At 40.4% G+C, this 26,400-nt stretch overlaps 1 protein-coding gene across 4 annotated transcripts in view; it reads left to right on the top strand.

Annotated features, from left to right (window-relative positions):
* Nucleotides 1-26,400, top strand: part of LOC127579566 (protein-tyrosine sulfotransferase 2-like) — a 76,585-nt gene continuing 50,185 nt past the window's right edge. For 3 of the 4 annotated variants that reach the window (XR_007957702.1, XM_052032436.1, XM_052032434.1), the window contains exons 1-2: nt 1-463; nt 1,566-1,638. The gene's annotated coding sequence lies outside the window, so the exon portion shown is untranslated. The remainder of the gene's footprint in view (nt 464-1,565; nt 1,639-26,400) is intronic. The other variant, XM_052032435.1, reaches the window with a different exon arrangement.

Genomic DNA, 26,400 nt, shown 5'->3' with positions numbered 1-26,400 from the left:
CGCGCCGGAGCAGCGGCTCGAGCACCAGCACCAGCAGGCGCGGGTCCGCGCCGGAGCAGCGGCTCGAGCGCGAGCACCAGCAGCCGCGGGTCCGCGCCGGAGCAGCGGCTCGAGCGCGAGTACCAGCAGCCGCGGGTCCGCGCCGGAGCAGCGGCTCGAGCGCGAGCATCAGCAGCCGCGGGTCCGCGCCGGAGCAGCGGCTCGAGCGCGAGCATCAGCAGCCGCGGGTCCGCGCCGGAGCAGCGGCTCGAGCGCGAGCATCAGCAGCCGCGGGTCCGCGCCGGAGTAGCGGCTCGAACGCGAGCATCAGCAGCCACGGGTCCGCGCCGGAATCGCGGTGGCGGAGCGAGCGAGAGCAGCCCCGGTCCGCGCGGGAGCCGCGGCGCGGACGGCAACCCTCCTGAATTCATGAGGTAAAGTCGGACTGGCTTTGCCGGGAAATTCATCTTCGTGAAATAAAATGGTAATTTAGCGATCGGGCGCTGTCGGGATCCGTTCCTGTTATTTTGTTTTCACAGAGATAAAATTGCAGACCAATGTTTCTCGCACTCACTACCTCTCGCCCATGGCAACTGCGCTCGGGAAATTGTCAATGACATCGAGTTAGCTCGTCCTCTCACCGAGTATGGCCGAGCTGAGCCCCAACTCGAACTCTTCCGGGCTGAGGGGTTGTGTAGAGAGAAAGATGTGAACCTGGCCCCATTTGCGACGGGTGGGTGGCGGGAGCGCGGTTTGAGGCGGTGGGGAAATGGCTTGTGGGCTTCATCTGTGTGGAGGGAGCTGCAGCATCGCAGGAAACCGAGGACGATTCTGTTGTCACAAGAAAGACACTGGCTTGCTTCGCGCTCGCCCGAGAGAGGATTTCGCCTGCTCTTGCATCGTGGTACCTGGATGGATAATGTTGTGGGCTTGTGAGAAATAATCTGGCGCTGGAGAGGAATGATTATCTTTCTGGGGCATCAGAGAGAGAGAGAGAGCACGGCTGCAAAGTGAGGGTGCTACCGCTTTGCAGTAGAGGCACGTTAAGTTTTGCTCCGTGCCATGACTATAATTTATTCTTCAGCTAACAGTATTAATGTAGATTATTTTCATCAACATAATGCTTCTTCTGAGAGTTTGCTGTGCGCAATTTGACTGTCCGTTTTGCGCGTAGTGCAACAGTGACTTTAAAAAGTTCTGGAAAGTCATGTTGCAAGGCGAATTTTGTCCTTCTTATCCACGATACATTGTCATTGCTCACGCCACTATTAGCTTTAGTTTCTGTGGTTGGACGTCCACTTTCTGTTCTGGATTGTAATAACTATTGGTGAGCGATTCTTTTCAAGTACGGTAGTATATGAATACAGTAAAACTGACAATCAAAGAACTTTGGTGCCAGGTCCCAGTGCACACTTAGAATTCACTTTTTTTTGGACATTACCCAGTAGTATAGCGGAGCTCTGATTAGGTTCAGGGGACCTGGGAAATGCTTTCATTAACCTATGTGAACAGTAATCTTGTAAAATGAAGTATATGCCCGTATTTTACAAAAATAACCGATAGTACCCTGCATTCTTTGCCCTCAGATCACAAAAGACCGCAAGAGAACCGGTGAAGAGCGCATATTCTCACGTGATGGCCACCCGGGCATACAATAAGGTAGTCATTATAACTGTGCAGGGTGATAGTGTCCATCGTAGAAACTGAAATAATGTAAAATGAATGGGATAGACTACCAGGATCAATTAATCCTTTTGTGACTCTTACAACTATCTGGAAATGCTGAAAGCGTTTTTCAAACTTTTTAATTTTTTTTAATTTTTGACTGTTTTGCACAATGCATATGTGTGAGTTGTAATGATTAGTTGTATTAAAGGTGGTGATTTCTTTAGATAATCATATAGACAGCTTGTTAATTTTTTTAAGCCTTCCAGTTCTGAATTATACCTACCCATGTACATTATTAAATGTCAGTTACTAATTGAGGAAAGTAAGGTAGTTTATTTACAAAATAATGATTGAGCTGGAGATGCATGAGACTTTGGAGATGTGCCCTAATGTTACTTACCTACTATAGCCTGCGTTAACAAAGCATCAATTGACAGCTTTTTGGGAGAAATGGTAAAAGCACAGTGGACTGAATAGTGCCGTTTGATTCGATGAATTAAGTGTGGCCATAGAAGTAATGTTGACTCAAGTGTGACCCACAGCATGAGAAAAGGGATTAAGGTTTGTTTACTGGAAATGCTTGCTGTGTACCAGAATAATGACAATTAGAAAGCGTGGATTCCACATACGTCAGTGCTGTTCCATATTTTGAGGACATTGCACAGATGTAGAAAATTGATAATTTATATAGCTAAACAAATAGTGAGTCAACTAAATGTAAATTGGAAAATTACCTCCCAAGAGAAAACAAATTAATTAAACTTTTGAAGACTGTTCATTTGACATATTTAATTTTTGCCAGACACAAGTTCATTCTGATAGTTTTAGTTGCATACATGAAGACAGATGCTAAAGTTCACTTTCCAATAAAGTTGAGGGCACTAGAGATACACGAGATTCTGCAGGTGCTGACATCTGGAGCAACACGCACAAAATGCTGGAGGAACTCAGTAGGTCAGGCAGCATCTATGGCGGGAAATAAACAGTTGATGTTTCAGATCGAGACCCTTAATCAGGACTGGAAAGGAAGAGGGCAGAAGTCAGAATGAAAAGGGAGGGGGAGGAGCGCAAGCTGGCAGGTGATCGTTGAATCCAGGTGAGAGGGGAAAAGTAGGTGGGTGGGGGAGGGGGGGATGAAAGGGAATGATGTGAGAAGTTAGGAGGTGATAGGTAGAAGAAGCAAAGGGCTAGAGAATAAGATATCTAATAGGAGAGGACAGAAGACTATGGAATAAAGGGAAGGAGTTGGGAAACCAGAGGGAGGAGATGGCCAGGTCGTGAGGGCTGGGGAGGGGAAAGAGAAGGGGTGAGGGGAAAACAGGAATGAGGGAAAACGGGGGGGTGGGGGTGAGGGGAACAGAGGGGAGTGGTTACCAGAAGTTAGAGAAATCAATGTTGATGCCGTCAGGTTGGAGATTACTAAGACGGAATATGAGGTGCTACTCCTCCAGCCTCCTCTACTGCCACTTTGACTCTGGTCTCAAAGTGGCAGTAGAAGAGGCTGTGGATAGATATGTCAGAATGGGAGTGGAATTGAAGTGGCTGGCCACCAGGAGATCCTGGCTGTTGTGGCGGATGGAATGAAGGCGCTCAACGAAGCGGTCCCCCAATCTGCATCAGGTTTCACTGATGTAGAGGAGGTCACACAGGATGGAATAAATGACACCCTCAGACTCATGTGAAGTGCTGCCTCACCTGGAAGGACTGTCTAGGGCCCTGAATGGTGGTGAGGGAGGAGATGTAGGGCAGGTGTAACACTTTGCACGGTTGCAGGGATAAGTGCCAGGAGGGTGATCAGTGGGGGAGGGACAAATGGGTAAGGGAGTCGCAGAGAGAGTGATCCCCACAGAAAGTGGAGAGGCGTGAAGATGTTCCTGGTGCTGGGATCCCTTTGGAGGTGGTGGACGCCAAGGCTCATGGGGTGGTAGGTGAGGACGAGGGGAACCCTGTCCCTGTTATGTCGGGGGATGGGGTGAGGGCAAACGCATGGGAAATTGAGGAGATGTGGTTGAGGGATGCATTAATCGTGGTGGAAGGGACATCCCGTTTACTGAGAAAAAGAGGGCATCTCAGATGTCCTGGAATGGAAAGCCTCATCGTGAAAGCGGATGAGATGGAGGAACTGAGAGAAGGGAATAACACAAGTGACAGGGTGGGAATAGGTGTAGTCAAGATAACTGTGGGAGTCAGTGGGTTTGTAAAAGATGCCGATAGATAATCTGTCTCCGGAGATGGAGACAGAGAGAGCAAGAAAGGGGAGGGAGGTATCAGAGATGGACCAAGTAAATTTGAGGGCAGGGTGGAAGTTGGAGACAAAGTTGATGAAATCTAGAAGCTCAGCAGTTGAGGGCACTGATAGCTCCGTTTTCAGTGAGGGGATCATCAGAAATCATAGAACATTATTGGTTGGGAAGGGGAGAAGATATAAAACTTCAAAGATTTTGCATATTTAAAGATTTTGGAGGGTAAAGATGATCACACTTGTAAATAAGGAGCCAATGATAATGGTCCTCTGTGTAATAATGAATACATGTGGCTTTGATTTAGACAAGTTGGAATTTGTGAAGAACAGGAGCCAGATATGAGAATATTGTATTATTTAGTCTAGAGGTGACAAAAGGACAATGGTTACTACTCAGCAGATCAAACAGCATCAGTGGAAAGAGAAACATGGTTAACATTTCAGTACAAGACTCTTCATCTGAACTGGGAAAGAAAGAAAATCGGAGAGGATGAGTAGAAGAAAGGGAATAACTCCAGGGTGAGACCAAATGAGTTAATGTGGCAATTAAAAGCACATTATGTTTAGCTCATAGCAGGGCTGTGGGACATAGCCAGCAGGCCAGGTTATACTGATAAAGAGAGGAAAAACTGAGCCAAAATCACATATAAATGACTTGGTGGAAATGGCCACTTCTGATATAGACGGGAGCAATTATTCATCTTTAGGTAATTCATTTTTTCTGTTGGTATCAGAACTGGCCATGTCTGCCAGTCATCCATCTGTGATTTTTTTTAAGCTTTGTTTTTCAGCCAGGGCTGCTGGACTTGTCCCACGGGTCTGCTCTGCTGTTATGGTAACAGATAACACAGGCAAGGAAGCATAATGTGCTTCTAACTGTTGTGTTAACTTATCTGCTCTTGCCCTTTTCGGAGATATTCCCTTTGTTCTATCCATTCCTCCACCTTATCATCTACTGAAAACTAATTTTGTTTTCTCTCTCTTTTCCAATTCTGACAAAGGGTCTTCAACCTGAAATGTTAGCTCTGTTTCTTTTTCCACAGGAGCTGCCTGACCTGCTGAGTGTTTCTAGTAGTTTCTGTTTTTATTTCAGATTTCCATCGTCTATTTATGTTGTTTGATTTTTCTCAATGGATAGTGGTTGTTTTGCTGGAGAAGCAGGTGAGCAATTTGATGTGGGTGAAAATGGGCAACTTGGATTCTGGATTTTGAGAATTTTCAGACTGTACATTTTTAGATATATACTTTCAGTACTCCTGGATCCGGAAGGAAACAAAGTTGTATTTATCGATTGCTGTTCTGTGACCAATATGGAAGTTTGTATGTATTAGATTAAGGCAGGATCAGCCTTCAGTGTGATGCAACTTGCAGGGCAGTCCTCTGATCTCGCACATGATGAATGACCACTTTATGAGGTGTTGAATGACTCTTGCTCTTTGGAGTATATCGTAACACAAAGCAAATGCCTTAATTCAAGGAAGAAAACTAAGGTGAAAATTAGCTGGGAAAATGGAAAAAGGGGGAGGTTTTGAGTTTGTGATTGGCTTAATAATTTTCTTTCTATTTTCTAGTAAAAGAATATTGTTTTAGTAAGAGAATCAATAATCTATCATAACTGAGGATAGACTAGATATTTAAAATCATTTTGGATTCTGCTTTCAAAGTGTGGAGGTTTTTTTTAAATACTGAAACTTGATAAAGTCATATAACAAAATCAAACCAAATCATTATTTCAAAGAAATAGACTTCTGTATCTGTTGGCACAGTGTCAAGATAGTTGTCATAACATTTTAAAAAGGGTCAATCTTTTTTTAAAAAACAAAACCAATTCTAACATTTGAGGAAAGTTTCATTTATTGAATGATTTAGTTTTGTAGTTTTAAATTCTAGAATATGAAGGGAATAGTTTTCATAAATCCTCTAACCACTCCAAAGTACTTATTTTGTAACTGAATTGATGGGTCTTGCTTGAAAGTTTGCAGACTTGCGTGCAATCTGATACAAAAGGAACAGGAAATGCTCCATTTACAACAATGGCTTTGTGGGATAGCCTCTCCATCATACAAGGAGATACTTGGGAACAAAACGATAAATCAGGTTACAGATTTAGTCGATTTTTGAGCCAATGCTGGTATATTGATTCTTATGCTCCCAAAGCATAACTAATGTTTTATGAAACCTAATTTAATCTAGGTTTAGTCAAGCCAGCTGCTGTAAGACCTTTTTTTAAAATCAGGTTTTTTTTGGTGGTTCAGTTCACCTGGTTTAATTTGGACTTGGTCATTTGCACAAGGAAGATACCCGGTGAGCTTGTATCATGAATACAGAGTCAAAGCTACATTACTGATTTACCAGTCTTTTCCAAGTGAAGCTAGCTTGCATGAATATTAGTGTCATTGATGAAATTAGGGGATCCAAGAATCAGTTTTCAGTTCATATAACACATCTGCCTTTATGCATATCACACTTTTATGAAGTATTCACAAGTTAGCAAACACAATTTGACACATTCTCTTTTGATCACTTGGGGCGCATCAAACTGAAAATATACAATTTGTAGCAATTTTATTTAAACATTTTGATCAATCAGGAATGGATGGAAATGTTGGGAGTCAGGCTTGAGAAATGACTTTTTCTGGAACTGAAGGTGATGCACAGTGCACATACTCCAAAGGGTTAATGATTTTTTTTAGAAATGTGTAAATAGTGTAGCAGACCTAATTAATATGTCTGGTGGTATTTTGCTTATGGAAAAAAAATCAATGTTCTAGAAATTACTGGAAGAACAGATTTTGGGCCAAGTCTCAGATTGGATTAATTTTGCACTGCAACTCTCAGAGTGCAAATTCATGATGATGTGGTGAAATCAAAAGTGGAGAACAGCAAAAACTTCTGTGAAATTTCCTGCCTGCAAAAGAATCCACAGCTTCAGCTTTTCCCTTCTGGTCATCCACAGTTCAATTTTATGTCAGCATTGTCAATTACGTCATCAACTGGATCATTAGGACATGAAATTCCGGTCTTAAATGGTTGCAGCATGGTTTGTTTGTATCCTGCAATTATTTGATTTTCATGATAGATTGATGAGGAGTACACTTTTGTTAAGGTTAGCGGCAAAGTACTATAAATTGGCCTATAGTGATTGACAGCTTGTGGCACATCACATCATTTCATAATTTTTTTTATCTGCACATTAGTACTGGTGAGTCCAAGGGATTCCACTATTTTTCTACCAATTTCTGAATGATTTTGCAGATAAAATAGTACAGGTCATTGCATGCAGTATTGCTGGAACAGGAATTGTCATTTTTGAGCTAGCTTTGAGCATTGTTGCAAGGAATGATTTTATTAACAGGGTGGAAAACTAATCAGCTGCTTAGATACAGGGCTTAAAAAATATCCTGATAGTTACTGCAAGACTGGAAAGTTTTGCATTTTAATCTAGTGAGAAAAATAATGGTGTGATTTAAGAAATGAAAAACTATTTGATTTTCCTGTGGAAGACTGATAAACTCAAATGGGAATGATAGGTGGACAGGAGAGAGGTCTTGTGAAGAATTGAATGACTGCTGCATCAAACCTCTTGTTCTGTTCTGTAAGAAAGTCAGCCTAAAATATGATGATTTAAAAAAAAGAAAATTGTAGATTCATTTGCGACCACCATCAGATAATGTAATTTTCAAGCAATAATTTAGGGGCTAATAAGCCTTTTTTTTTGGCAGACTACATAATCTAATCCATTTTGTGAGATGTCATTTGGCAGTTGATCTCAAATTACATCAATACCATATTGTTTATTCCATTTCTACAACTGTCCTTCCTTACTAACTGTATAGAGGTGAAATGCTTTGATATAATATGAAGATGGGTTTTGTATTATACTTAAGAATTTAATGAAAGTTGAAGTAGTATTAAATCGCATCTTGTGAATAGTCCATTTTTAATATTGGCAATGTTAAGGTTTGCCTTAAAACCAATATTTTACCTGTTTTCTTTTGTTAGCAAATTTACTCTATCAGCAACAACATTTTTCATGGAAATATCAATAGCATGGTTGCTGAATATTTAGTTACTACAAGACTGTTTGATTGTAGAAGGTAGAGGAATGGACAATAGCCTATTATCTCCAGACAGTGAACTAGTGACGATCACTAGATAGCAGCAACAAAAGGCACCTTGTCAGAGTTTCTCCCTTCCTAGGCCTCGAATACAAAGCTAATTTCTGGAGTTTGTTTGCTGAACTTAAAAATGTAGCAGCTTTACTCATAGGTTGTGAGTGGATTATTTACTTTGAGAATTCAAATCCATACAAAATTCAGGATTCTTTGTCCTTTGAGTTAGATAATGCCTTGTAAAAGTAGAGGTGCTCTAAATAGAAGTGCAGCAGCAACCCCCAAACAGTGGAAATAATTCAACTAGAGACATGGCTAACGTTAGCTAATTCAGGAGTACGTACCAGTTATGTGGGACGCTAGTTGTAAGACTACACCATCGAAGGTATCTCAAAATGGATATTTAACCAAATATAAGGTGATTTAAATCTTCACTTCAATTGTGGCCTTTCTGTAAGTTTTAATTGGACAGATTCTAGCAAGCAGATTTTTTTTCAGTAACAGGCATGGAAAGTGAACTGCTATTGGGCTTTGTCCACTTACTTCTGGATGAAGATTATTAAGATAGCTAGAATGTTTTGTAGGTAAAGAAATTTTGCACTGATGGTACAAAAAGAAGGTGGCATGCCAGTGGCTCTACTTCATTAGGAGTTTGAGGAGATTTGGTATGTCACCAAAGACTCTTGCAAATTTCTATAGATGTACGGTGGAGAGTATTCTGGCTGGTTGCATCACAGCCTGGTATGGAGGCTCCAATGCACAGGATTGTAAGAGGCTGCAGAGGGTTGTAGATTCAGCCAGCTCCATCACAGGCACAACCCTCCCTGCCATCGAGGACATCTTCAAGAGGTGGTGCCTCAAGAAGGTGGTATCTATCACTAAGGACCCTCACCATCTGGGACATGCCCTCTTCCATTTACTACCATCAGGGAGGAGCTACAGGAGCCTGAAGACCCACACTTGACGATTCAGAAACAGCTTCTTCCCCTCCGCCGTTAGATTTCCGAATGGTCCGTGAACCCGTAAACACTACCTCATCGTTCCTTTTCTTTGCACTATTTATTTATTTTGTAATGTTGTCTCCGCACTGTACTGCTGCTACAAAACAATTTCATGTCATTAGACAGTTCTGATTCTTTCAAATAATTCTGTATAATGTCAATCTTTCAAAGCATTTCATATCCAATGAATCTCTATTGTAAAGCCATCGTTATGTCAGGGTGTAACAGTCAGTTTGTACAGCAAAGTCTTGAAAAATCAGAATGAGATGAATGACCCTTTGATTTGTTTCTGATGGCACTTAATTCTGATGTGTGTGCAGTTGATCTTGCCCAGGTGTTTTAAACGAAAACTAAATTTATGCTCTGCCACCAGATTACAAGGATGAACATACTTTCCTTGTCCATTCTTGTGACACCAAAAATGATTGAAAATACTTTCAATAAGGTGTTTCTTTCATTTAGCTACATTTGCAACAAATTGGAGAAAGGTGAAAAGAACACGACCTGTAAAAGCATTTAGTTCATTCATTTTGACCCCCACTTATGTCAGTACTACTGGTAACTTCAGAAGGAGATCTGCAAATTCAGGGATCAGTACTAAACACCTTTCCCCATCTGTATACATTGGAAAAGAAAAAGAGCAGGAAGTGCACTTGGTTAAGAATCACCCTTCCAGTATGAAGAAAAAATATAATTTCTTAGTGAGGGGAAAATTAAAACATACATTGGTAGCTTGTTTAGCACTCAGTCTTACCAGGAATGAAGACTCAAATGAAACCAGCACAAAAAATGCAGTCATTATATCAAAGGGGAACTTAGCCTGAAACCCTGCCAGTCCTGTTGCAGTACACTGCTGTGCCAGGAACTTGCTGCAAATTCAGCAGTGAATCACTCCATGGTTCAGTGTGGAGAAATTATGTTGGGTGAGCAATTCAAAGTCGGGGGCTGCAGTTTGGCTATTGCTGGGGAGTGGCACCATCTGTTCCATGTATAGCGAGATTGTGTGGAACCTGCAATTGTTGTATTATCTCCTGTTGGATGTGAGGAAAGCTGCTGTCTTTTCCACTTTTTGTTTAGAGTTGTAGTCGTACAACATGAAAACAGGCCTTTCAGCCCAATTTGTCCATGCTGACTAAGATGCCCATCTAAGCTAGTCGCATTTGCCTACATTTGACCCATATCTGTCTAAATCTTTCCTATCCATATACCTATTTAAGTATCTTTTAAATGTTGTTATTGTACCTGCCTTAACCACTTCCTCTGATGGCTCGTTCCATATACGCACCACCTTCTGTGCAGGGGAAAAAGTTGCCCCCTCAGGTTCCTATTAAATGTTTCTCCTTGTACCTTAAACCTATGCCCTCTAAATCTTGATTCTGTAACCCATGGAAAAAAACTGTGCATTCACCCTAGCTATGCCCCTCGTGATTTTATACACCTCTGTAAGATCACCCCTCTGTCTCCTACACTCCTCGTCCACCCAACCTCTCCCTGTAATCTAGTCCCTTAAGTCCTGGCAACATCCTTGTAAATCTTTTCTGCTTTTTCTCTTTTTTAGCTCCGAAGTGTTTCCATTCCAAAGATTTGTGGTAACATTCAATTGTCAACACCTGGAGCCTGTGCTGCCAGTCATGAGCAATGCCTGTTTTCACCATGCTGTACACCTTTAGTTCTACATCTCTGGGTTGAACAGCCATTCTGCTCACCCCTACTTCGCCACACTGAGCCATGAGGTGACTTGTTGCTGGAATATCGCCAGTTCCCAACAGTGCATAGCCTGGGCAGGTGTTTTTTTTAAAGTACAGAAAATTATGTAGCAGCAAGTGTTCAGAGTGGAGGACCAAGAACGCTTTACAAAATGGTGTTCTGCAGGGTAGTGCTAGTGTACTTGCCCAGAATTTTCTGTCACTGGTGAGTTGCCCATATTTCGTGCTGACCTTTGTGGTAAATAGACTTGGTGCCTTTTAGGTGTAAGGGTGTCTATTTCCAAACCAAAGCCATTCTGATTCTGCATCACTTCATGGCAGAACTGCAGTCATCTGTGGAGAAATGGTGGTGATGCAGAAGAATAAAAAAAATCATTATTATGTTTTAATACTTGCTGAAAATATTAATGAAACCAAATCCCTACCTAAATTGCAGGATTAAATAAAAAAATTGTGGTATTTGCAATATTTACTTATTTTCTATTCATCATAGTAATTTGCAAAAGTCGGGTAGGAAAGCAAGAGATTTTGGGAGCAAGAGTGCCGATAACCTTCTAAATTGATCTTTTATAAGCAATACAGTCGGTGTGCAGGCAGTCTGTAACAAGGCAGTGAATGGCACAGTTAGCCTTGGGTGCAGTAATGCACATCTGCTGCAAAGTTTGCCATTTACAGCAGTGCTTTTGCGTCTGTTACTTGAAATAATAATCTACCTGTGTATTGTGAATTTCAAATTACTTTTTTGCCATTTCATCCAACCAGTATTTCTGATGAATTTGGGCAAAGACCTTCAACTCTTGAGGGATTTTGTAGTTAGCATTAACTTGAATAGTTTAGTTTTATTTCATAATTTTAGTGGGTTTTTTTCATTGAGTTTATTAGTGTCTGAGCTGCTTACTATTGGTGTTATGGATGGTTTTCTGAAAATGAAGGATATCCTGTTTGCATTTGTGGTTCCCTGAGTCTCAATTAGTCTTCTGCGCTGTTTTGTATATTTTTTTACTTGTTTTTCTCCAATTTAAAGAAATGTTAACTGTATGCATGTTTGGAGCTATTCTGATTCAGAATGGGTGTAAAAGTACCCTTTGGTTGGGGTTAGAATGAAGAAACCAATTGGGAATAGTGGGGACATACTATTTTACTACTTAGCCAGATGTGGCAGAGTGTTTAAAAACTAATTAGTGTAAACAAACAGACAAAATATATCCATATTTGGAGAGCTTCCCCACAGTCTATAAATGCAGCTGTGAGGAAAGGCTAATTTCCTGTTTCCTGCACCATTTTCAGAGATTCTCACATGATATGAATGCAAACGTGCTGGGCTTTTATTTTGACTGTCCATCAAAGAGACAAGAATCAAATCTCAAATCATGAAGCCAAAGGACTTGCACTGAGGGAAAAAACTGTTTTCATGAGTTTAATAATTTGACTATGATCAAACTGGTAAAACCTTCAAATACATGCATTAAATTAACGTCCTTGTGCATCATTTGATAAGAGATGTCTTATCAAACTTCAATTCCAGTTATTTTCATAGCAGTGCAATCAAGTATTTGTCAAGTACTAAAATTAAGTACAAGGACAAAAGCTATATACAGAGGAATTCGATAATACCGTAACATGTGATTCTTGCTGGCTGTTCATCTCATCAAGCCTTGTTGATGTTCCTTTTATATGAAGCACCTGGATTTTGGTGTTGTAGTATAGCAGGAATTTGGGAAAGAAGCACGAGTACAGCTGCTGACTTAACAGTCAAGTTGATACAACATTTAGAAGGCCTCCTAATGTCTTGTTTTGAAGGAAATGAAAGAGACTCCTGTGTTTGACTTGGTCCAGGAACCACCTGAGGTCTTGTGCTCTAAGTGCCATGGTGCAAACTGCACACTCGTGCCTGTTCAACAGTGTGAACAATCATAAAGGATTAACTTTGGCCAGAAGCATCCTCTGCTTCCAAATTACTTTAGCAGCAACTATTCTCGAAACAGACCTGGCTTTACCAGAACTGATCAATGTTATACCTTGTTACTTTGGTCTAAACATTGTCAAAAGAACTGTATTTTTGATGTGACGCGAGAGTGACTTCTGATATTAAAGCAACTTGTACCCGAGTGTGGAATCAAGGAGGATTAGTAAGATTGAAGAGGCTGGGAATCGGGGTGGGGTGGAATGGAATGTTCTCCACTGTCTGGAGTCATAGCTCACACTATATATGTTCGTGACTGTTTGAGCACAGTCATCCCAGCCCCAAGTCATTACTGTAGGACATATTCAGGGCAGTAATCTAGACAACCATCTTCAGTTGCTGCTTCAGTGACTTTCTTTTTCTCTGCATGATACAAAGAAATCCAAGTGCTGTCACTTGATTGTAGAAACACCAGCCCTACCCTGCCCAACTCACTTTTTTTTATGGGGGGGGGAGGTGAACAGTAATGTTGGCCTTGCCAGTGAAGTTCAAATCCTGAATAGAATATAACAGTTCTAGCTTCTGTACTCCCAAAATCTTGAAACTGAATACTGTCCAGTTGCTCTGAGCAAAATGGATCCAAACGGCTCTTATGTTGTATCTAAGTAGTGGGGTTTGGTTTTAAAAATAACCAGAAGTATGAAATTATGACTAATGAGTAGGATTGTCAAGTATTGTGAACAAAAACAAAGTGCTGGAAATACTTAGCAGGTCATGCTGCATCTGTGGGAAGAGAAACAGTTAATGTTTTGAGTCAGAGACCCTTTGTCAGAACTGAAAAGGAGACACAAGAAGCTTGTAAAGCTGTAAGGAGGGTGGGGGTGGGGAACGTCCCTGATAGGGTAAAACCGGGATGACTATGGGGATAAAGCTATAAGCATGGTTATCAATGAGTGAATGGAAGCAGTTGGAGATTGAGAACATAGTCAAAAGAACCAAGTCAAGAGAATGTGGGAGTTGTGACATGCAGAGCAAGGGGTCAAGCCTAGCTGGTCAGGCTGGGCATATCCTCCACTCCCAGAGAGGAAATCAAAAGTCAGGATAAAAAGCACGCTAAGCTAATATTACAGATGGATGCCTAATGCAGATCAAGAAATTAAGTTACCTGAAGTTGTTGAATTCAATAATGAATCCAGAAGGTTGCAATGTGCCCAGATGGAAATTGAGGTGCTGTTCCTCAAGCTTGCATTGGGCCCCACTGTGACATTACAGCAGGTCATGGACCAATAGGTTCAAAGTTGAGTTTGTTGTCATATGCACAAGTACATGTATGCATAGGTGCGATGAAACACTTACTTGCAGCAGCATCACAGGCACATAGCATTATATAAGCAGCATTTACAAGTAAAACATAAATTAAACATAAATTATAAACAACTTTTACAAGAGAGAATACAATTAGAACAAAAAAACAAAGTCCATTTTAGTGCAAAGTGGTCATAGTGTTGCTAAACTAGTGATTAGGGTTTTGCCAGTTGGTTCAAGAATTGTTCCTGAATCTGGTGGTGTGGGACTTTAGGCTCTGTACATCCTGCCCAATGGTAGCTGTGAAAAGATGGTGTGGCCCGGATCGTGGGGATCTTTGATGATAGATGTTGCCATCTTGAGGCAGCGCCTCCTGTAGATACTACCTTTGGTGGGAGGGATATGCCCGTGATATATTGGGCAGAGTCCTCTACACTCTGCAGTTTCTTATGTTCCTACGCATTCAAATAGCCATACAAACCATAATTCACCCAGTCAGGATACTTTCAACAGTACATCTGTAGAAGTTTGTCAAAGTGTTCAGTGACAGGACAAACCTCCTAAGAAAGCAAAGATGCTGGCGCACTTTCCTTATGATTGCATCTATGTACAGGGGCTAGGACAGGTCATCCGATATGTTAGAGTGGGATGGAGAATTAAAGTGGCAGGCAATGGGAAGTTCTGGTTTGCCTCTGTGGACTGATTGCAGGTGTTTTGCAAAGCTATTACCCAATCTGCGTTTGGGTCACCAGTGCAGAGGAAACCACATTGCGAACGCCAAGTGCAATACACCAGACTGGAAGAAGTGCAAGTGAATTACTACTTCACCTGGAAGGACTGTTTGGGTTCCTGGATGGTGAGAAGACGTGAAAGGACAAGTATTGCATCGGCTGCAGTTGCAAGAGAAAGTGTTGTAACAAAAAAGGTGGTTGATGGGAAGGGAAGAGTGGACCAAGGACTCATGATGAGAGCATGGTCCCTGTGAAATGTGGAAAAGAGAAGATATGTCTGGTGGTGGAATCTTTTTGAAGGTAACGTAAATTGTGGCGAATGATCTGATAAAAGCAGAGGCTGGAGGGATGGAAGAAGACCATGGGAAAACTCTCCTCCAGGACAGAACAAGGATACGGAGTGAGAGCAGAGGCACAGGAAAAGGATGACTTGCAATCAAGGACTTTATTAACAATGGTAGAGGAGAAGCCGTGGTTCAGAAAGAAAGAAGACATTTCAGAGGTACGTAGGTGTCCAGTATCTTGCTGCTTTCTGTTGTTGTAGTGGCGAGAGGACGGTCCTTGACCCTGATATCCTCTGGGCTGTTGGTTTTCTAGTTTTAATTAGATGCAGTTAATGCTCATCCACAGGACAGGAAATGTATTAAAACTACATAACATTAGCTGAGTCTCAGAAATTCAACAGGAAGTAAGTTTAGTATACCTCGCACATGAAATGGTGGTTAATCCTTTTAATGGTAAACAAGATTCTACTTTGTAGTGAAAATGAGAAGTTTGAATACACAACATTGGTAAAGTAACTCTCCTTCAATTTTTGCAGTTTAAAATGTTTTAAATAAAATAGATTTGGGAAGGAAAGCATGCCAGAATGGTTGTTTCTGAAGAACTAAAATTAATAGCTATTGGATAATCATGTTTAATTTATTTATAAAGTGTTGCATTAAATGAATATCAAGAAATTTATGTGGGGTTCATGGAAAGGGTTTTGTAAGATTTTATTTGCCTAAATTGTGCTTCCTTTTGCCAATAGTTCCAATTGGAACTGCTGGCAGTTAGATCTAAAATAATATCCCGAACTTCCATGCATGTGCTGAATCTGTAGGGTTGCGATGCCACTGGAGTCCACAGATCTGAGACCCCGTTAATTTCAAAGAGGATTGGAATGCAAGTGAAAGGCAAGTTATTTTCCCTCAAAATTTTATTTTAGTTTAATACTTTTAATTATAAACTTTTTATTTTTAAAGTTGTGTTTCAAGTTAACTGCTCTCTAATTAATTTAATTTAGACATCGAAAATTTAAAAGTCACGCAAGTCTTTCACAGCAGGCAAAGCCCTGTCTCCAGCTTTGCAGTTTACAGTGGCATTTTAAGAGCAGGTTTCACTGCACTGCCTATGGCACAGTTGCCATCCATAGTATTGGACTCTTGGGTGTGGAGAACCAGTGAGAGGTTCTCTGCATCAAGCTTGCCAGGTAAGCGTGGTGCACACCAATTCTGAGCAAGATAGATAGAGCTAGCACGATCATGACCCATATCTTGTACAACATCTTCAGAAAAGAAACTATTTTGAAGGCAAAATATTTTTTCAGAGCTCATTATTTTTGTTTTACTTACCATATTGAATAGTGCAGTTTTAAGTTCTTCTCACTATACAGCTATCAGAATACCAGTTGTTAAAAATACCTTTTTAAAATTAATAAGACTGTTTTGTTTGTACTTCTGATAAATAATGAAAGTTAACAGAATAAGTTTGCAGGAGACATTCAGATCTTTTCTAGTTTCATGTATCTAGACAGTGTTTCACACCTTATCACCAGATCAATGAAACGACTCACCTGAAACTAGACAGCAGGTATTCAAAACCATTGATGTTATGTGGGTGCTCTCACATTGCCTCATTTCATTTAAAATATCTCAGTTTTTCTTCCATTTTAACATGGATAAACATCAAAACAAACTGGAGCAACTACATGATACATAAAGTATGAATTAATCCCCAGTTCTGCCACCTTCCACACTCTGAATCTAAATTAGACTGATTGGGATGAAAGTTTTCTCTCCCAGCTATTAAAATGAGTCCTATCAGAAGATCTATCTATGCTCTTGTATATGGCATAGTGGAGTTTGAAGCTTGCTTCCATTCTGTCTTTGAGTAGCAATTTTGAATAGTCTTGTAATCAAGAACTTGTACATTTAATTATTAAAACTGAACATACTTCATGTTATCTAACTTCTGTAAGACTGGCTGCAAATCTTAGTTGTACAGAACACTGAATATTTTTTTAAAGCTCATGTCAGAGAATTTTCCAAACCAGGGAAGTGAAAGTGTAGGTGCCTCAAATAACACAGCAAATGGTGCAGCTCTCAGCTTCTCGAAAGTCGTGAGACTATTACAGAAGCTTGATTCTTTGTTGCAAAACAAGTAGCCAATGGATCATTACTACATAATCAGTGGAAAAGTCCAAGGTGTTACTGCATTTGTAAGAATATTCTGTAGTCTTGGGGGACGAAATTGGTGTGTACATTATTTATTATTGGGCACCTTAAAGTAGCATTAGACTCGTGTTCAGTTTAAAAACAAAATGTAGAAATGCATCTTGGTAAAGAGGTTAGACCATGTGCTTAAAATTCAATGACATCATTAAGAGCAGTGACATGATGATGTTGCTCGGTAATGTGCAGTGATTTTAAACTCCAGTTACGTTTTCAGATTTCACACTCAAACCCACTTCCTGTCTTGACTTTGTGTTCCACTGTGAAATTAAATGGAAAGAATGATGCACATTAAGCATGTGGCTGTGTATGCTTATCAACTGCCTTCTGTAAACTGACCCATCAAAGCCCTCATTTGATTCCATTGCAGCATATTTAATATATGATCTTGCCCTTGGAGCTGACATACATGCCGTGGATCTTGTATACTTCTACTTGGTATTGGACCATAGGAATTTCTTCTCTTTGGTGTGATTCAGGTTTTAGCTATCTGAATTATGATAGTTGGTTTGTGGGGAGTGGAGAAAGTAAAATACACATACTTGCTCTTTCTGCAACTTAAGCCAGAAAGATTCTGAAGCCAGAAAAATGGGAAAAGGAAGATGATTAAGTATGTAGCTCCAGTCACCAAATGAGATGCTTCTTGCTGTGGCAGCTCCTCCAAGGGATTTAAAAAGCAGACTCATCTGACCAATTCTTTCCAACTCCTTCATACAAAAGCCTGAAAGCACGTACCACGTCAAGGACAGCTTCTATCCTGCTGCTATAAGACATTGAACAGTCCCCTAGTAGGATAAGATGTATTCTTGACCTCACAATCTACCTTGTTAAGGCCTTGCACCTTATTGTCTGCCTGCACTGCACTTTTTCTGCAACTGTAACACTTTATTCTGCATTCCGTTATTGTTTTCCCTTGTACTACCTCATGCACTGTTGTAATGAAATGATCTGTATGGATGGCATGCAAAACAGTTTTTCACTGTACCTCTGTACATGTGATAATAGTAAACCAATTTACAAATTTATTGGGTTTTTTTTTGCCATTTCTCCTTCGAAATGAGTTTATATTCTCTGTCTGCTGGGCTAATATCTTCCATTTCTCGTGCCTAGGTCACGTTTGTTTGCTTTTAAGTTATCCTTGAAACATTCTTTAGGGGCCCTCATGAGTCTGTACTCCTTGACTAAGTTGTGAATGCCAAAGCTGTTCAGGTAGGCTTACCTCACGCATGTGCACACAGTGTTCTGTTCTGTGCAGCTAATTGTTGCTTCCATGCCGGTGGTGTCGAAATCGGAGGGAACGTGGCATTTGTGTGGCAATTCTCACATGTTTTATCAGTTGCCAAAGAATTACAGGCTGATTAGGTGGTTCTTTTGGATAATCCAAGTTTCACAGCCATTTATAAATGTTGGGATTACAGAAGCCTTGGATGCCAGGAGCTTCGTTTGAGTCCTAACGTCCTAGACATTCATTACTCCTGATTCAGCCTTCTAAAGGCAGAGCTGGAACATTGACGAGGAAATACAGCAAATGATCAATTATTAACCTTTTGGAACACAGAACAAGAACAGGCCCTTCAGCCCATGATGTCTGTGCTGACCTTGCCGATCTAACTAATTCCATCTGCCTGCACATGGTCTGATTCCCTCTGTTCCCAGCCTGTTCATAAGCCTGTCCAAATGCCTCTTATATGTTACTGTCATATCTGCTTCTACCACTTTCTCTGGCAGCATGTTCCAGGCACCAACCATTCTCTGTGTGTTTTAAAAAAAAATGTCATGCACATTCCCTTTTAAATTTACCCCCCACACCCCCCCACCCCACCTTAAAGCAATGGCCTCTAGTATTTGACATTTCACCCGGGGGAGGGGGGGACTCTGACTATCTATCCTATTTATGCCTCTCCATAATTTTATATACTTCTATCAGACCACCCCCTCAGCCTCTGACATTCCAGAGAAAATAGTTCAAGTTTGCTCAACCTCTCCTTTATAGTTAATACTCTCTAATTCAAGCAATATTCTGGTGAACTTTTTCTGTACCCTCTCCAAAGCCTCCACATCCTTCCTATAATACAGCAATCAGAATTGGACATAATACTCCAGAGGTATCCTCACCAAAGTTTTATATAGCTGCAATATGATTTCCCTACTTTTATACTCAGTGTCCTGACCAATGAAGGCAAGTATGCCATACACCACCTTTACTACCTGTTTATTTGTTTTGCCACCTTCAGGGAGCTATGGATTTGGAGCCCAAGATCCCTCTGTACACCAGTGCTCCTTTTTGGTCCTGTCATTTACTGTATCCTTTCCTCTTGCATTTAACCTCCCAAAGCGCAATTGTCTGAATTAAACTCTATCTGCCATTTCTCTACCCACAATGCCAACTGGTCTGTATCCTGTTGAATCCTTTGACAATCTTCCTCAACTAACCACTGCTCCACCAATTTTCATGTTGTCTGCAAACTTACTAATCAGTCCACCTACATTTTTGTCCATATCATTTGTATATATCACAAACAAGAGAGGTCCCAGCACTGATCCTTGCAGAACACCACTGGTCACGGCTCTAGTCAGAATAACACCTCTGCACGATTTCTGTTTGTCTTGTATGGGCAAGCCAATTTTGAATCTAATCTACCAAGTTTCCATGGATTCTGTGTGCCTCACTGTGTGCCTCTGGGATAGATCCTATCAAGCCCGGAGGACTTATCCATCTTAATGTTCTTCAAGAGTCCCAACACCATCTCTTTCTTGATGTCAACATGCCCTAGAATATCAGCATATCCCTCCCTGACCTCGCTATCCTCCTTGGCGAATACTAATGCGAAGTACTCATTTACTACCTGGCCCACTTCCTCTGGTTCCAGGAATAAATTCCCTCCTTTTGGTCCTACCCTCTTCCCAGTTACCCTCTTGTGTTTAATGTATTTATAAAATGCCTTGTGATTCTCTTCAATCAGACTCGCCAGGGAAATTTAATAGCCCCTTTTAACCCTCCTCATTCCATTTTAAGTTCTCTCCTGCTTCCTTTACGATCGTCAAGGGCCCTGTTTGAATTCAGTTTCTTAAACCTTTTCCTTTTTGACTAAATTTGCAACACCTCTTGACATCCAAGGTTCCCAAATCTTGCCATCCTTGTTTTTCTTCCTCACAGGAACACGTTGGTCCTGAATTCTGACCAGCTGGCTTTTAAATTACTCCCACAAGTCAGATGTGGACTTGCCCAATAACTGCTGCTCACAGTCTACACTGCCCAGCTCCTAACTAATACAGTTGTAATTAGCCCTTTCCCCTGAGGTCCAGTCTTATCTTTATCCATAACTATCTGAAAACTTATGAAGTTATGATCACTGTTCCCAAAATGCTCTCCCACTGAAACTCCCATCACCTGACCAGGCTCATTTCACAATACAAGGTCCAGTATGGCTCCCTCCCTAGTTGGATTATCTAAATACTGTGTCAAGAAGCCCTCCTGCATGCACCTAACAAATTCTGCCACATCTAAGCCTCTAGCACTAAGGGAGTCCTGGTCAATATTGGAGAAATTAAATCACCCACTGCAACTGCCCTGTTGCATTTACATCTTTCCATAATCTCCCTACATATCTGTTCCTCCATCTCCCACTAGCTATTGGGAGATCTAAGTATAACCCCCATCATAGTGATTGCACATTTTTTTTATTTCTGAGCTCTATCCACATTGTCTCAAGGGCTGAGCCCTCCAGTATGTTCTCTCTACATGCTGCTGTGACATTCTCCCTGATCAGTCGTGCAACTGTACCAATCTGAATCCTAAAATGTTGAGCTGGCAGTCCTGCCCTTCTCTCAACCAAGTCGCTGTAATGGCAACAACATCGTATTCCATGTACTAATCCAGGTTCTATGTTCCTCTGCCTTGCTTGTTATACTCCTGAAATTGAAATAAATACACTTCAACTCTTTAGCCCCACTGAGCTCATTAACATGGCTCTGCCTTTCCTTCCTTTCAGCCTTACTTGACCTAACCTCCACCTTCCCCTCAATTTCTCCACTTGCTGACCTGCTGCTCTGGTTTCCATCCCTCCTGCTATGCTAGTTTAAACCATCCTGACTAGTACTTGCAAACCCTCCTGCAAGGATATTGGTGCTCCTCCAGTTTAGGTGCAACCTGTCCTTCTGCCCTGGAAGAGAGCCCAATGATCCACGCACCTGAAGCCCCCACTTCTGCATCAGCTTCTTAGCCACTCATTTAACTGCACTATCTTCCTAGATCTTGCTTTGATAGCATGAGGCACTGGGAATAATCCTATGATTATAATCTTAGAGATCCTGTTTCTTAACTTTCTTCCTAACTCCATAAATCTTTCTTGAAGGACCTTGTCTCTTCCTGCTTATGTCATTATGTGAGAAATGACTCCTGAGGTATGTAAAGTGTTTATTTATCGAGTACATTGTTATTTGGGATTGACCTTTAACACTGGGAAAACAAAGTTGCTTCATTAATCTGGTCAGTGCCATTCAACGCCTCTAGAAAAGGAGCTGGGGAATACATTTTTCACACTATAAATTTAAATTTTATTTACAGCGTGGTAACAGGCCCTTCCGGCCCAACGAGTCCGCGCTGCCCATTTTAAACCCAAATTAACCTACCCGTACGTCTTTGCAATGTGGGAGGAAACCGGAGCACCCAGAGGAAACCCACGCAGACAGGAGAGAATGTACAAACTCCTTACAGAAAGCGACAGGAATTGAACCCCGATCACTGGCGCTGTAATACGTCGCGCTAACTGCTACACTACCATGCCGCTTCAACAAATGAGACCACAGATGTGATGGATAGGAAATGTTGTTTGAAAATTTGATCTGCTTACTTCAATTCATTTGAGATAAGTGGAGTCTGGGAACAAGTTTAACTGTGTTTCTGGATCCCACCCCCACCCTTCACTCCTCTGCTGCTACTTTACACTGCCTCCTGAATGTCAGGCCTACCATTCCCTTATGAATGGATCTTCTTACTTTGTGTATGATCCCAATGCATTATCAAAAAAAAGGCTGCTGCAGGTATTCAGCAGAATCTGCAGCTGGTCATGCAGCATCTGTGGAAAGAGGAAAAACAGAAGCAACAGGAAGTCATTCTTTCTTTAAGCGCTACCCGTCTTCCATTGTCAGAAAAATTTGATACATGCTCTGTTGTATTATTCAGCCATTCCTCAAGGTATTGACTTTTCAAATTACACTTGCCATTTCTGGCAAATACAAAAATACCTCAGTTTTGCTTTTGGGCAGCTCTAGGAACTCAACAATATGGGGCACCTCGCTGATCCATGCCAGTGCTGAATAGTTTGGTTAGTGCTGGTTCCACACACACATCATGGCAGCAGGCAGCCCCAGTTTGATAAGCTGACAATATCACAATTTCCTCAACATTTTTGGAGGTTTTCAACTTAAATTGTGCTCTCCTCCATTAACCCACTCTAATACTCTACATGTCAGAGTTCGTGGGTTCTTTTGCAGAAGTTGTTATGTACAACTCTTTCCCAGCACTGGTTCTATCGGGGAATAGCAGATGACTTTTTTTTATGCTGAGTTCAATTTTTAAGCAGCATGTGATTATTACTCATAACAAAACTATGTCAATTTGCAGCAGTTTAAGTGACCACTTATTTGATTAAATGACTATTTTCTCATCATCAGATATTCTATTTTTTTGTTGGTAAGTAACAATAAAACCCTCAAGTGTACTGAAGAGTTGTCTTATAATTAGTTTACTGGAAAAGCCGCAGCCTGATTCTGTGAAGCTTGTTAGCTGATATATGGATTTGGATCCATTCATTGGCAGTTTCATTTAGCCACATAAATGGCAAACCACAAAATTAGCAGTGTTTTTGCAGAAACCGTAACAATTGTCACACTTTACATTACTATGAAACCTTGTACTCCTGCTGTGTAGTGTGCTGCATTAGACTTCTTTTTATTATCTTGCATTCACTTCCAGGACCCCTGATTCTCTTCTTAAGAGCTTTGAGATCCTGCACCTCTTCCTATTGTGTTTATTCTTTACTGGTCTATTCATCTCATATTACTCTCTACTTTTCCATTTCTGACTGTTATCTTTGATTGGCACCATTTATCATGGGTTTTCATCTGACAGTTATGAGTGTTGTCCTTTTGACTGATTTGTCACCCAGCAGCCTTTTCTGTATGTGAAGACTTGTTTTGGCCATTTCCTGTGCTCGCGCTGTTTTCCACCTGACAAAGCACTGTAAGCAGTCATAATGCTGAACTCCTTCCGTGTCACGGAAGATGACTTTAATTTTCTAAGCTAATTGCAACATTTATATTATCTTTTGCAACTTGTATATCTACCTTGGAAAGGTGCTATCTTTTGCAGCTTGTGACATTCTTCTGTGCTTTTCTCAGAAATGCAAATCATGTCTCAATTTTTTTTCTTCCGTCTGCTAACTGTAAATTGGAACTTAGATGTGTGACGTGTTAAAAAGAATGATTTCACAATAATGTGATTAAATGAAACAAAGGAAGGATCAATTTGCAATTGAGGGAGTGCAACAACAATTTACCAGTTTGATCTTTGAGCACAGATTAAGCAGACAGTGCTTATGCTCTTTTGTGTTTATTAGAACAAGTGATCTCATTGAAGCATACAAAATTCTTTCTGGGGCTTGACAGATTCTATGTTTGAATGATGTTTCCCTTGGTTGGGGTCTCTTGAACCATGGGTCACAGTTCAAAATAAGTGGTCAGCCATTCAGGGCAGAGCTGAGAATAAACTTATACCTCAGAGCGTAGTGAATCTTTGGATTTCCTATAAAAGAGCTGTGGGGTTTCAGTCACTGAGCATGTTTAAAACGATCTTTTAGATATTAAGGAATTCAAGGGATATGGCAAGTGGTACTGGCAAGATCAGCCATGATCTTATTGAATGGCAGAGTAGGTACAAGGGAGAAATTTTTACTATCTCATGGTCAAGAGGCAGTTTTTTCCTCATCTGTGCCCCATGTGCTGCTGCATAAGATTAGATGGAAGCTCCTTTTACATAAAGTATGGCAGTGTGTACCTTTTTCCTGGAATGTTCATCCACCCTCAAGCATTTAATCAGCTCTATCTATTCCAATCAGGTGTGTGTTTATGTTGTTCTTTAATTGGTGCTGTTTAATGGAATTGTAGCACAGTGACTAAATTACTGTACTGGTAATCTGGAAAGATGGACTAATGATCTCGATATATGAATTCAAATCTGGGAAATTTAAATTTGGGTAATGAAATAATCTGCAAGAATAAATGCTTTTCAGTAATGCAGAGCAAGTGACAACTATATTATCATAAAAGTCCATCTTTTTTGCCAATGAAAAGGAAATCTGTTATCTTAACTGACCTATCTGTAACTCTAGTTCCATTGTGTTATGGTAGAGCTCTTACCTACCTCTGTAAGTGGTACAGCAAATTTGTCACTTGTACCAGACTGCTGCAACAAACCATAGTAAAATAGTATTGACCGTGGGTATTTTGATAATCTCTGCCTACTTCATTAATATTGCATTTGTTTCACACATATATGCAAATAGATTTTAACCAATAAAAATTGTGGTCAGACTTTTAGCATGAGCACAGCTTTTTAAATACCACAGCTGTTTAAGAGCAAGATTTGAATCTGTAGGAGATATTCTTTGGTCTGAGATGCTCATATTTAGCAGGATTCATAGTTCAGCATGGGAAGAAAGAACAAAATACATCTGTACTGCCTTTTGGGAGTTCAGGATGTCAATTTTGTCTTTTTGAAGTATACTTGCAATTGTAGGGAAATGAAGCACCCAATTTACACACAATGGGGACCCACGTCTGGTAATGATCCCATCATCTGAAATAGAGGTTATTTATATAGTGAGAAGGCTATGGACAAGATAAATGAAACTAACGTAGATAATACCATGGTTGGCTTCGACATGGTGGCCAAAGGACCTGTTTTAGTGCTGTACAACTCTATGACTCTATCTGCTCTGACAATGTTGTTGAGATTAAATTATCCAGGACACTCAGAATGTGGGTGCTGTTTCATGCTTCAGTCTCCAGAATGAGACTTGACCCAGAAATTCTTGTAATAAAACTTAAAAGATTGGAAATAGAGGAGACGAGTTAATATTTCAGGTCCATGACCTTTCATCAGAACCTGAATAAACTGATGACTATTTCTAGCATTTTCTGCTGTATTTCATATTTCTGGCACCTCTTGTGTGTTGCTTCCAGAACTTCCTGATTTGAATGAGAAATCTAACACAGTTTTATTAATGCCTGGCTAATACTCTTAGAATAAATTTAAAGTTGGAACAATCAGTGAAATGACATCTGTTCTGTGCTTGCTGACCATCTAGTTTCACCACTTATCAAGGCATATTAGCCATTAACCACTGAAGAGGATTTATCCAGGTGCATTATCTGCATGTGTCTGACTGGATGTTTGCAATATATGCATGGTTTCAATATATGCATGGTTTCAATATATGCTTGATTTGTCTCATTGTTATTTCATGAAAGAATAAAATCAGTGTTAAAACAGATATTCAACCTGAACTGGTCTTTTCCTACTGACCAGGTTAGTTTAACATTGGAGCATTGAACATGAGCTGAAATAATATACGACAGAAATTGAATCTGGAGTCTTTCTGGAATTAATAACCTAACAGCACATCATGTGAGGCATTTGCCCAAATATTGAACAGGGTGACTTAATGTATTTTGTTTGGAAGTTGTGACACTTTTGATGTTTGAAAAAGGATGAAATTGCATAATTTGGTATGTGAGAAGTACTTTATAGTTTGTTTTCCTAGTAGGATGATAGTTTCGCTTTTGTGCTCTTGTGTGCAGCTCATTAGAGCAAAATCCTTCCTATAAATCTGCTATTGTGGAAATTTATAGATGATTTATGTACATCTATTTGAAAATAAATTCCAGCATATACTGATATGCTGACTGAAGGAAAGGTTTGATTTTAAAAGATAAGTCATGGATGCAATTGTAGCATGATTGAAACTATCTCGGAACACAAATTCATTAAATTTTGCTTGCTTGACTCTGTTAGAATGATTTAAGAAGTTGTGTACTTCAATCATTATTGAAAATAGTTTTTGTTTTTTTATCGTGTTTTGGAATGTCCCACTGAAATGTTGAGGTACCCTAGGGACTTCCCAGTTCTTCTAAAAGTAAACTTCCATAAATAGCCATAATGCAACTTTCTTGTTCATCTGATGCCTTGTAAATAAGTGT

This window comes from Pristis pectinata, chromosome 17 (genome assembly GCF_009764475.1).
Source record: "Pristis pectinata isolate sPriPec2 chromosome 17, sPriPec2.1.pri, whole genome shotgun sequence".
In the NCBI taxonomy this organism is placed as follows: domain Eukaryota; kingdom Metazoa; phylum Chordata; class Chondrichthyes; order Rhinopristiformes; family Pristidae; genus Pristis; species Pristis pectinata.
Note: the sequence above shows the minus strand (reverse complement) of the source record. Positions and strands in the feature narration are given on the sequence as shown.